Genomic DNA, 11,550 nt, shown 5'->3' on the forward strand with positions numbered 1-11,550 from the left:
AACTGTTTTACTATATTGTCCATGAAAAGATACACCCATTGCTCCTAGTGAGGGCTTATCCTTTGCGTTGAAATTAGCAACAAACAGCATATTGCAATATTAGAGAATCCAGTAGTTTCTGCTACAAGTTAACAGCATGAAAATGGCTACTGCTGCACTTGAAAGAAGAAGTACATAGGAATAAATGTGGCAGCTGGGACAAAACTGCAAGACTAATTGTATTACAAATCATTGTTTGAATGATGCAGTCACTCATGCCCTCTGAAAAGATACCTCTTGGCCTTTAGGCATTCATTAGATTCATATTTTACCAAAAGCAGTTGCTCAATAGACTTCTATCAGGCAAAGAAACAGTAAAGGACAGAGGCATATATTATAATGAGTGTGGGAGGGTGGGGGGGAGGGTGGGAGAGTAGAGGTCTGGGAGGTGCAGGGAATGGAAAAAGGCAGTTGGAGCTCCTTGATTTTGGCAGAGGTAGCAAAGTGAAGGCAAGGAGGAATATATCAGGACAGCCTCTGACCACATTGCTTCTTCTTTTGCAGTGGCATCCCCCAGGCTGGAATTGTTATGCTGATGCGTATTTGTGCTTAAAAGCAGAGCAAGAAGAGAGGATCAGCCTTAAAAAGCTGAAAGCTGAGTCTTGGTGAAAATACAGCCTCCTTTAGCCTTGGTAAATGAAGTTTTAAGAAACAACCATCAGTACCAATACACAGGTCACTGGCATTTTCCATTGTGTAGAAAAGAGAGACAGCCATATCTTAAACCCTCTTTGGATCCTCCAAATACCAACAGTGATGACCAGAATATGCTTAATTATCTTTGTTCTTACAGTGTTTTCAGACTCTTTAAGTTATATGCTTAAACTTTACTCAGACTCCAAGAACCTAGCTCTGTGATCCTGTCAGACAAACTGGGTTGTATACCTGTGCAACTTGTTCTGCTAAGCTGGGCCTTGGATGAAGCAGCTGTACAGCTCCTGCCCACCATGTGTTTGCCTGTCATAAAATTTCTCTGCAAGATAAGAGTTCTCATTCAATTCCTCATTGATTCAATTACCATCAGTAAGTGCCAGGGACCAGGGAAAGCCTGCTTGGATTCAGTCAGCAATGGCCATAAAAGTATCTGTAAACAGTATCGGGACCATTAAAGAGCTTTTGTCTAGGACTTGTGAAGATTTTTCCAGGTCTGAAGAAGTACAAAAGTGTGTTAAAGCCTCCTTTGTACTTTGTGATAAAATCTTGACTGAATAAGTTTGAGAATCCATTTCTTAGTCTGTAACCTAACAAATAAATAATTAAATAAATAATAAAGCTTTAAAAAGGCAAGGAAATATAACGAAAACAGAAAACACCACAAGCTGTGATCACAATCTAGTTTCATTTTTCCTTTCCTCACAACTATTTTTCTTCCAGCTTCAAACTTTGGCATTTCCTAGACCCAGATTTCAGAGCCAAATGTTACTAGTGTGAACCTATCTCTAGTTAGAGATATTTATGGTGATGTTGAAATCTTACTGCGCTAGTGAATGAACGGTAGCGTATTTTGTAGGAATAATGAAATCTCAGCAATATGAGACCTCAATAAAGTACATTGTTGTTAAATCTTTGCTGACTGCTGTTTTTACGTGTGAATTATAAGGTGTGCGGATAAGCGAAGTGCGAATTAATGAGGTTTCGCTGTGCTGAAATGAAACTGTGGTGGGACATGAGTTAAGAAATATGGTGTTACTTACTATTTTGTATTCAAGAAATTATGTTTTTTGTGCAGCTGCCAGTCAGAGCATGGGTGGCTACACTGAGTGTATCTTTGAGACCTTATTTCTGTATGTGTATTCCTAGGGGAGATTTTGATCCATCAGTTTTATTCCCATTAACCAGAGAGAAGGCTGAATAAACCATAACTTTATTAAAGTCTAGGAGGAAAAGACCTGTGAGTAGGAAGCTTTCAAGTAATTGCTATCTCCTTTATATGCTCAGCAAGAGAGTGTAAAGAAGACCCAGCCACTTCATCTTCTCTTTCAGTGTTTTTGCCATAGAGTGTCACCCATAAAGTATTTCCTTCACTGCTCAATCAATTGTTGGCCAGCAATGCGGTGGAGCAGGCATGAATGCCTCATGTGAGGCAGATGGAATTGCATTTTGCTTAATGACTTCTTAAATGTCTCTGACATGCATTGCCTTAGACAGGCTGGTTGATGGTGGAAGATCTCATGACAATGTTATATGGAGCTTCTGCCTTTGTGATATTGCATGCAGATCTCAAAGTTTTGATGGAAAAGCTTCTTGTGAATGAACATAAAGGCTTAGAAAGATGCAGTTGATGCTACTGAACCCATGCATGGTTTGGAGGTTGTTTTCCAGTATAAGTATTCTGCTGTCTTCTCCTCCAGACTTCTTGTATTGTTGATACTGAGGGGTGTGTTAGCTTCTGCAGTACCAACCATCATTAAAGTGGTTTGTTTCTACAGGGAGAAAATCCAGCAGAAATTCAGAGCCAGATGTGTTCATAGAGTTACACAGAATAGCCCTAGCTGGAAGGGACCCACAAAGACAACTCCTGGTTCCATAAAGGATCACACAAAGTTCTAATCATATGTATGAGAGTTGTTCAAATGCTCCTTGAAACTCTGGCACGCTCAGTGCTGTAATCAGTACCCTGGCAAACATATTCCAGTGCCTGTACATCCACTTGTGGAGAATCTTTTCCTCCAACCCCACCCAATCCTCTTCTGACACAGATCCATACTGTTCCCTGGGGTCCCCATAGCTGTCACCAGAGAGGAGATCATTTTCACTTTACCTCTCTCCATCTTCTCTTTACCTGTAGCAAAACCAGTCATCATGTTGCTATGTTGCTCTGCTGCTCTTATTTTGCTCTCATTACCACCTCAACATCTGAATACATCAGTCTGAGCCAATATTGAAGCCTGTATATCTATTTGGCACAGTGATCTCTATAACCTACGAATAATCTGCAGCTTCTTTCTTTCAGACTGCATGCTCTGAGCACGTAGGGGGAAATGGAGCCATCAGTGGAGTAGCTAAAGTGCATTGGCACTTGTTCTAAGTATGCTACCTTATATTTTATTTACTTATTTACGTCTTTATAGTTGGACAGCATAACACTGTTGGATGTTCAGGTAAAGTGGAACAAGAACTGTATTAGAGGAGATGATGTGAATGCTTCTGTAGAAGAACATGGGATGGAAGAACACTTTATGGCCTTAAGTTGCATCAGGGTACGTTTAGGTTGGACATTAGGAAACATTTCTTTATGGAAAGGGTTGTTAAGCACTGGAATAAGCTCCCCAGGGAGGTAGTTGAGTCACCATCCCTGGATGTGTTTAAAAATCATTTGGATGTGGTGCTCAGGGACATGATTTAATTGTTAGGGTTGCATGTTTAGGTCACGATTGGACTTGATGATCACTAAGGTCTTTTCCAACCTGAGTGATTCTATGATTCTATGATTCTATGATTCTATCCCCAGCAGGTTCTGAGAAGGAATCATTTAGTCCTTAAATGTTATTTCTCATCACATTTTGCATCATTACACACTGCCTATTGAGGACTATTCAGAATCGTGTTCTCTTTGATGAATTTGGCATTTTCTCTTTCTCAGGAGAGCCAATTTTGACTTCTTCAGAGACCTACTTGGAGTTATCCCATGGGCTAGAGTGTTAGAAGTTAAGGGGGGCCATGAGGACTAGTTGCTTAAAACACCACTTCTTCCAAACTTAAGCTCGGTGCATCACCATGAGAGATCTCTAAAATGATTAAAGTCCTGGAGTTTCTCCTGCATGAGGAAAGACTGAGTAAACAGGGATTTTTCAGTATGGGGAAAAGAAGACTGAGAGGGGATCTGGTAAATGTTTATAAATATCTAAAAAGAGGTGTGAGGCAAAAGCATGAGGCCATGCCATTCTCAGTGGTGTGTAGTGATAGAACAAGGAGAAATGGCCTAAAACTTTAACATAGGAAGTTCTATACTAACATGTGGAATAACTTTCTTATTGGTAACGGTGGCAGAGCACTGGAACAGTCCACCCAGAGAGTTTGTGGAGTTGCCTTCTATTTAGATAATCAAGAACCAGCAGGATGCCTGTCTGTGTGGCCTATTGTAGGGAACCTGCTTTAGCAGAATGGTTGGACTCTGTGTTCTCTGGGGATCCCTTACAAAATTCTGTGATTCTGTCCATAGGCAATTTTATGGAATATAAACTGAGAGGTAATGCTGTTAAGAAGTCTAATGTCATTTTACGTTTGTGTGTGTTTGGTCTGGGACAGTGGCTGAGGGCAGTGGGAGTGCTGACAGCTCACCCATCCCATACAAGCATCTTTGAGGTGAGTGACCACCTGTCACATAATCACTTCATGCTCTCTGTTCTCTCAAAGTGTACATGCATGCATGCACAGACATATCCTTCTCTATTAAATTCTCTTCCATGGCACTCTATTTAGAAAGTAATTTCTCTGTGTGTTTCTGCTGAGGACTGTTGCTTTCTACAAAAACAAACATCCAGAGACAGCATTGGCTCTGAAAGAGAGTGGGTGGTGAGACTGCCTTAGGGACAGTCTGGGTGCTTCTGGGTAGCTGGATGTTCACCTGGTGTATCTCTTCTTGATTGCTAGTTAGCTGTTTTTGCACAGCTTTTCACTGGAAAACATGCTGTCATTTTTTTCTCATTTGTAAGTTCTTATTTGCTTCCAACAGCTGAATATGGAGTACAAACTCTGTGAACACAATACTGCATTCTGGGCAAGGCTATCTGGCTTCATGGTTGATATTTCTAAGGGCTAATTAGGTTGGATATATCACAGATTGTGCTTGTTGCAGACTTTGAAGTTCAGCTAATTCTGAGCAACATCCAAAACAATTTTTTATTTAAAATAGAATCATATCTATATGAATTAAAAATAGTGAACTCCACATTCGCTGAGAAAATTTTGGATGAGACAGCAGTGTTTGAAAGTAGCTTCATGGTGACTGGGCCTAAGTCAGAATATGGGTTCTGCTGAAAAGTGATTTTTGTCTCCTTCTCCAGCGCCGCTTTCTCATCTCATCCCTTGCATGACACAAGCACTCCTATGGCAGAGTAGGCAAGCAGGTTGCAGTGCAGATCCAGATTAAAATTATTTATTTTTTTAAGCATCTTCTTTGCCACCAGACAGCTGACTAAGCACTTCACACACACCTCAGCTAGCTTCAGCTGCCATCAAAATGCACCCCCAGAAAATTAGTCAGAAGGTGTTCACATATTTAGTACAAGACGGCTCCTATACTTTTCTTGTCTAAACATCAGCCAGTACTTGAAATATCAGAAACTTCTCCAGAAAGTTTGTTACTCTTTTCCTCCTAAAATTTTCTGTCCCAGACAATGAATGACTCAGTTCTCAACCCACCATCCTTTTCTCCAACTCTTGTCAAATTCTTTCCCTTGTGACACGATGCACATGTTTCAGTACTCTCAACCTCTTCTTCTGTAGCAGGTAGAATTTGTATGAGTAAGGATATATTTGGTGGAGATTACCAAATGAAGCACATGTGGTTTTGTGGCACCCCAAAGCAATGCAACCATTTCAAACGTTACCAGTCTGCCTATACTTAATTACTCGTAAATTAATTTCACTGAACTATAGTGCTAACAGAGGACGTGGCTCAGACAGAGCAACACGGGCACTAAAGACACAAACCAAAGTTGTCGAGCTTTACCAGGACTAAGGCTTTGAAATAAGCATGACTCACTTGTGAAGCACGGTCCTCAGCCTGTGGAAAATCCTTCTTAGGGAAGCAGTAGAAACATTGCTTTGGAGACATTTAGAGAGGTCCCCACAGACTTTTAAAACTAGACTGGACAATGCAGTATAAAGGTTACTGGAGGGAACAATCCTGCATTGGCACGAGGCTTTGGTCTGCATGACCTAATAGGTATTTTCTGCCTCTAATTTCTGTGATTTTATGACTGGAAATAACTTCTAACTTAAGAGGATTTAAATGACAGGCGTGGGCATGCATTATTTACAGCTGAACCTGGAGTAACTGCTATATTATGGAGTGTGTGAACAGTGGTGGTGGTTGAGGTATTGTGCAGGTATATGTGGAGAGGAAAGCATGGGATTAGGCAGCAGTGGTAGAGCTGGGATAATGAGAATACTTTTCTTGCAAATGAAGTCCATCCAATTAGAGGCAACGTGTAAGAGTACTAATTACAGTAGGTACCTACTGACATATTTTACAGTCATTTCCTAGCGTGTTGTTTATGTTTTTTTAACCTTTTCAGACACTGGCATTGGCTATTTTGGAGGTATAAGTAAGTATGAAAATGATTAATTTTACTTTTTTTTTTTTTTTTTAGAGAAAGTTACAGGGATTCCTCTGGCACTGCTGCCAGCCCTTAGGCTTTTGTTTTGCATACTGCTGGTTAAAAGAATCTGCCATGACAAATAATGACCTGTCGATCATGTTTTGGACAAACTAGCTTGCAAATGCTTGCAGAGAGCAGCTTACTCCTCTCTGCCTGCCTACTCTTTTCTTATCATCCCTTCTTGACATTTACAAGTAATTTTCCCTCTGATGCACTCATGGAGCAGGGTTGGTTTTTTTTTTAAATACTTCTCACCTTTATGAAGCTCTGGAAACTGAGAAGTGGCACAGTGAGGAAAATCTGCATGTAGTATATATGAATATGTGGTCTCCGTTAAGAGATGTGCCCTGACATTGTGATTAAGTGGCCATAACAATTACATAGCTTATTCATTCAAGTAGCATCCACTCTGTTCTCTCCATTTTCTTTATTAAAGAAGAAAAAAACATAGCTAATTATCAGCTACACATATGGAGATAATTACTGCGACTTTGAGGTTCTGGTTTTTGCTTCCTGACTTTTATGTTATCCCTTTAAGTGCTTCTGCTCAAAATGCACTTTTTATGTGTGTGGAACTGGGAAACTTTGTAATAGTTGAACTGAAAAAGGAAGTATTTTGATTTCCTGTCTCTTTGTGTGAACATCAACTGAGACTTTCTAACATAAGAATCCTGAAATTCAGCAGGATTCAGTTTCAGTAACTTTCCTACCTCTTTTCCCTTTTTCATGGCAAAGGGAGGGAGTGTAGGATCAGGATTTCATAGATGGGACTGGAATTCCAGGGATGTGAGTATAGTCCTTACTGACTCTACTGTGATCTTAGGTAAGTCATTTAACCTCTATTTGTACTAGTTGCTCCTTTTGGAAAAAGCATAAAAGTAATGACCGTATCTTCTTCAGGCAACTGATGTGGCACTTAATTCATGTCTTTAGTGTACTTTCAGATCCTTGAATTAAGAAAGGAACAGGAGAATAAATGACTGTTAATGCCAGTCTCACAAGAGTAAGTGTGTAAGCTTACTCCTAGAATTCACTGAAATGTTGGATTTTCCATATGTTGCAATTTGATTGAACGACCAATCCTTCCCTCCTTCCCTTTAGCTTCATTAACCTGTTCTGAACAAGGAGAACAAAGAATCAATTGAAATACATAAGACTGGAAAGTTTAACATACTACAGCACTTAACTACAGTCTGCAGAATATTTAAAGTGTGGTTCCACTCTGGAATTGGCAAGCAGACGCAGTACCTATCTGAGCATTAAAAATGTTGGATGCTGAATTTTGTTCTGTAGAACAGAATTTGCAACGTTTGATGTTTATTGCCTCTCCAAGATTTCTGTATGAAATTTGCTCAGTTGGCAAATAGAAGGAAGTAGCTGCCCAAATTACAGTTCTGCCAGCTCATCCTGAGACCCCAGCCTCAAACCTGGTCTATTCTGCTCATTGACAGCAGCAGGAAATGTTCTGAAATCCAGATTAATTCCTTTCTCAGAGCTTTGCCACCTATCTTCAAATGCAGTTCTTCTGACTGCTTTTATTGGATCTGCACAAAAGTAAATAAATGAACAAGGCATTGTGAGCCATGCTGTAAATGAGTCATAAAGGGAAGTTGTGTTGAAAATGCCCATTTCTGGTCAGACCAAATGGAAACCATAGGATCCTTCCTCTCCTTTTACAACAGAAATGTGTCATTTTTATTGTTATGCGCTTCAGTCTTCAAGACTAATGGAAGTGTCATGCATCTGCTGTTCTATTCAGTGCAAATTTGTCTGAATTTTGTCTCAGTCATCTGCAGGATTGTTGATTTTGTATTTTCTGTAATTCAGAATCCCTCCTAGAGATTTTGAAGGCAAAAGAAGGAGTAGTTGCACCTCTATCAGGGAAATACTGACTTTCAGTCCACATTCCAATGCATTATATTGTTCAGCTACTGCTAATTGTATGCAACTATAGAGGAAGTTTCATAAAACAATTCAAACAATTCCCTTACTGCTTTTTCTTTCTCTTCTTCATAGTTTGTACAGCTTGAAAATTGATATAAGCTACTCTACATATTTATATACCTACACACTCACATTTTTTATTGGATATATAAAAACTTTCTCTCCTAGTACATGAATCCATAAAAACAGCATAAGGAGTGGAAAACATGACAGGTTTGGAGAATCTATGTACCTAAGAGCTCTGCAGCCTTGGAAAGAGAGAAACTGTACGAATATTTTTTTAGCCTATTTCCCCCTTCAGAGATTTTGAGCACAGCACGCACTGGAATTAGATGACAACTTCTTGTCTGCCATCATTCTTCAAATAGACAACCTTGTCCTCTGCCACATGGCACATTCGTCTTGGCCACATACCCACCTCTTCAATATTATTAGCTCTAAGCGATAATTTATACTGTAATATGCAAAACATTTCAGTCAATAGAAGAACCCAGTGCTATTAGAACAAATTTTGACATCTACAGGCAAAAGTAGCCCAAAACATATAGATTAATTTTTCTTTAAAATAATCTGGAACTCTTTCTTTCCTTTGCCGATTAACATTAACTTACAAGATACCATTGCCAATCACTCACTAACATCGCGTTTCACTGAAAATCTGATGTCACCTAGTGCCATACATGGGATTTTTTGAAGATCACCAAGACCACTGAAGACCCCTCTGGCAGAGAATGTTGAGTGACTCATTTTTACTCTTTGGGCTTACTCATGACTTTCCAGTCATGAAAATTGCCATGCAGGCAAATGGCATTTTGTAGTCTTATAGAAGATGCAAAGATTAATTGTCAGAATTTGACAATGGCCTGCACCGGGTTTGGACATTTTGTAGTTGACCTCTGGGGTGTTGTTCATGTCTCCCAGACTGAACTCTTAAACAATTACTGCTACTTCTCTGAAAATTTGTTTCCCATTGAGAAAGCAAGAATAATAAGTAAGTAATACTTGTATACCTTTTTAGTTCTCTCAAGAAGATATTAAGGTAAAGCATTTTGCTTATCTGCTCTAAATTCTGTGTAAATAGGTCCCAGTGTTCAATGTTAAAAAATAAACCTCTCTGATAATAGAAAAACTGAAACTAGACACATATGGATATGAAAATGAAAATGCTGTTGACTGTGCTACAGTGAATGCCCTGTGGAGCCAATTCCTTCTTTAAAATGCTAATTGTTCGTGTTGGTGTGAGAGTATACAAGGAACAATGACATATCTTCTGATGGAAAAAACAGCTTAAATATCAAATGACCTCCCGGAAGCTGAATACAGAACCCAGAATAGGCCCTTTGGCGAGAGCTCCGAAGTTCCTGTATTCTTCCTCAAGGAAATCAGATCTTCTGTTTTCAATACTTTCTCTTTCCAAATTTCCAGCCTCAATACATTTATGGTTCTGAATATTCCAGATCATCTGGAATGGATTTAAAGAACAGATTGGAGAGTGGGGCAGATTAAGACAAGCAATCTCTTATCCCACAGAACAACCTCTCAACATCCCCTCTTTCTAAAGCCATTCAACATAGGAAGAATTGCATCAATTTAACTGTTTTCAAACCAACATATTGATATTATTGTAAAGCCCTTACTAGGCAGATCTTAAGAGTTCTAAGAATGGCTTATATCAATATAAATTTTAGTTGATTTTGTTTATTAAGAAAAAAACAAAATACACAACATGTATGTATCCACTTTGAAATTTAAGCCACGTTTTGCTGAACTGTTTATGATAAAATGCCATAGTGAGTTTAGATTTCCTTAAATTAGACAAAATTTTTGGATAGACAAATTTTGAAGCAGTTCAGATATTGACTCTTACAAGAGTACTCAAAGCATTTCAAAGTTATCTAGGATCCTTTATCTTCCTCCCAGCTGATTCTGTATTACTTTTTTGCAGTGTGAGGTGTATTTTTTACAGCAGTGTTTGCTGCATAAAGATTTATTGTCCTTGGAAATCTTTAATTGAAAGACTGGTTAATTGTGAGTTTTTCAAATGATTATTCAAGTTTTGATCTGTTGTTGGAAAAGTTTGAAAGTTTGGAAAGTTTCCACTTTTTTTTTTTTTTTTTTTTTTTTTAATGTATTCTGAAGCAAGAGCCATAAACAAAACAACATAGAAAATTCAAATTAACTAATGTTAACTTTGTGCATTTGAGAGACTACTGGAGACTAGGAAAAAAATGCTTTTAGTGCTGCATCTGTCTTTGACCTTTCAAGTATTTTTAATCTAACGGGAGAAATAGGGAGAGAAATGTGTTTCTTTACTTTTGAACTCTGTATTACCTGTTATCCTTACACTAAATAACAACAAAGCTGGAAATAGAGAGGTAAGTTCATGCAATGTTCTGTACATACACAAGGCAGATTAACTGAGGGAACTTTTTGGTCTGTCACTCTGTTGCTAATGTTGACTAAGGTGGCAGCAACTGTGGGACCATGTGAGATGGATTCAGCAATAAGGCAGAAAGCTACATCTCTCTGCCTACCCCATTTTTGTTCTTCCCATTTATCTGCCCTGGCACATTATTCACTGCAGGAAGGAGCTGCCTTGCAGACCAGTCCACCTCTCTATGTTTGAGTTTTAGCTGTGGGAGAGAATAGAGAGGAAAAAAAATGCATGTTCATGTTCAGCTTATGTTGATTGATTGTTCCTTAGCTATGAAACAATTTTCTGTACTAATTATGTCTTTGCAGATGACAGAAGCCATTTAGTCTAATGACCATAATAATTAATTTTCATTATAAATCAGATTAGTTAATGATGCTGAAGTCTACATTCTTCACAGAACTAAAATACAGTATCTTGTATGTGCTCCCAGAACATATCATTTGCTAAATAATGTACCACATTAAACATTTTTACATCAATATGAATAGCATTGACTTTCTTTGACCTACAGGGCTCATTGGGAAGTACTACTGTCCCAGTGTCAGTTTCTTTGCTATTAGATCTCTTTTTGCATCCACAGGGACAATGAAACTAAGGCTGAAGAGCCACTGACTTTATAGCATAGCAGTGGGTAACATGCCTGATGCTATTATATTTTCTCCTTCACTGTAAAATATTATGACAGAGCAAATAGTATTCTGGGGTAAGCTAGTGCTTTCCTTCTGTTTTATTTTCAGAATAATATACTTGCTGATTTTTTTTCTCAATTTCTGTTCCTGAGGTCAGTGTAATCCATATAAAGGC

The sequence above is a fragment of the Coturnix japonica genome, chromosome 2 (assembly GCF_054131305.1).
Source record: "Coturnix japonica strain WE chromosome 2, WE-NBRP24, whole genome shotgun sequence".
Taxonomy (NCBI): Eukaryota; Metazoa; Chordata; class Aves; order Galliformes; family Phasianidae; genus Coturnix; species Coturnix japonica.